Source organism: Cynara cardunculus, assembly GCF_001531365.2.
Source record: "Cynara cardunculus var. scolymus isolate 2C chromosome LG 10, CcrdV1, whole genome shotgun sequence".
Taxonomy (NCBI): Eukaryota; Viridiplantae; Streptophyta; class Magnoliopsida; order Asterales; family Asteraceae; genus Cynara; species Cynara cardunculus.
Genome location: NC_037537.1, coordinates 27,864,603 through 27,867,065, shown reverse-complemented (window position 1 = coordinate 27,867,065; position 2,463 = coordinate 27,864,603).

Sequence of the window (2,463 nt, the reverse complement as noted above, 5' to 3'; positions counted from 1 at the left end):
CTGTCAAAAAGGACGGGTACCCGCCTATGCTCACCCCTATGTATAACCAGTTTTTAGAATTTCTTTGGTTTATTTTTGTTCAGGAAGTGATTGTTATTTATACATTTAGACCCATAATTTCTACTTTATGTAGATACCTACCACATATAAATCAATGTCAAACCACGTTATCACAAACATTAAAGAGCATGCTTAACCACAAACATTAATGAGCACGCTTATTGTAAAACCCAAAAAAAAAAAATAAATAAATAAATAAATTCGAGCAATAAATAATTTACCTCTATTATTATTTTCATTTTTATTATTATTATAACACACACACGTATTTATGTATATATATAAATATATATATATATATACACACATATATGTTAAATAAATAAATAAAGAAAAAAAAAATTAAAAGAAGTTTCAAAATCGGACTAAAGGTGAAAGAAAAAGTCAAGACATGGGTAAAAATTGTAAATTCGTGATAGTTAAGGGGGTGTGTCAGGTGTTAACAGGTCCAAACCAGAAGGACCTGTTATGTAATTATGCCATTTTCTGATTTCTTGAAAGTGATGGAACGATGCAACCTTTGAGGCTTCTTATTGGCTCTTTCAGTCAACCAATAAGCCAAAAAAAAAATCAGAGATATGTAGACAACGTTCTCCTCTACAGATTTCATTCAAACCTTTTGAAATTTCGTTGAGAATCGGGAGAGAAATCGGAGCTCGAAAATTCCATCTGAAATCTTCGTTTTTCGTCGATTAAAGGTAAAATACTCAACTAAAATTCATGTTCTTTATATGGTTAGCTTCGTTTTTAAGTCCTCTATAGAACCCTAGTAGCATCACGTTCCAGATTTTGTGTTTTATGGTTTGATTTCGAAGTTTAAAGTTTCGTTCGGTTTAGTTTAAAATTAAAACTTTAAATGAGAAAATGGAACTCATTTCTTGACGAAAATTTTTGTTATTTATGTCAAAATGTTGGTAAAAATATTACCAAGGTTTTAGTGCAAAAAGAATGAAGAAAAAATGTCAAAAAACGAGCTATTTTCAAGCTTTTTATGTTTGAAATTGTGCAGTACTTTGCTGTTCTTTGTTGCTGTGTTGTTGGGTCACATTTACCTTTTAAATAGAAAAATGTAAGGGCGCATGATGATTGTAGGTTTCGATCACGTGACCTTAACTAGAAAACATGGAGGGTTAACCAATAGATTAAATGTATGTTTTGTTGTTTATTATGCACGGATATAATTAATATACACTAAATATTTAAGTTTTAGAAATTAGCATTTAGCCCTTCAATTTCTAGAAATAATTTTCTCCATAATAATTTTATGAGACTTTCATTAAGTTTGTTTGTATTTTGTAAAATGCAAACTTTGACCTCATTTTTGATTAATTATCTCGTTTATTTACCAAAATGACCCTATAAATGGAAAATYGGTATTTTAACAATACTTTGCGTATTTGCTTCCAAAATTTACCAAAATAACAATATATCTTGGGGATTGGTCTATGAGCTTCATTTTTTTTTATATTATATTATTATTTTTATAAAATTACCAAAATGCTTCTAAAATTAAAGAATGTATATTTTGAGAAATACGTGACCTTTTTAGCCTTATAAAAAAAAATAATACCGTCAAGGTTAAAATTTACTACGTTAACTATGTAATTATTTGGTGATAATTATAATGAATCATTTAAATAATTTGATGTCTTTTTATGAGATTAAAGCGTAGCTCTTGAGTTTATATATATATATATATATATATATATATATCGTCTAGACATTTATTTTATAAAAGATGATGTTATGGAGTTATAAAATAAATAATTGGCTATACGAAGTGTTACTCGAATTGTAAATTTATTAGGACGCTTTTAACTCGAAATATGTAATTATTAACATGTCTATCATATAATAGATAACTTAATAATCACGTTTATGACGTCATTTTAAGATATATAGCTAAACGATACACCTTTTGTCGGAACTCACGGTTCCTATAATTTTAATTGATGTAGGGAGCATTTTTAAGCATAGTTGACCAAGGTTGACCCTAGTCGACGTAGTTGACCGTAAGTTGACTTTTATATTAGCCTTTGGGAGAAATTAATCATTTATATGTTATTCACTATTATAAATTGTAGGTTACCAGTCAGCGACGTTAGTTAAGCAACCTTCGTTATCAGGTGAGTCTTCATGAGATTTCACTGGGATGCATACCTAAGTACAAATTATTTTTGCATGAAATGAATTGTTGATGATGTGTACGTATGCATGATATCTCAATTACACACATGTTATGACATATTTTACATGTATGTTATTTTGTGAATGGTTGCATGCTATGTGTTTAATCAGTTTTCGAATAACTCTAGCGTGCTATTCCATATTAAAGTTTTATGATTCAAGGGTGGACATTTGACCAGTAAGTCACGACCAGTATAAAACACTACCCGGACAAGT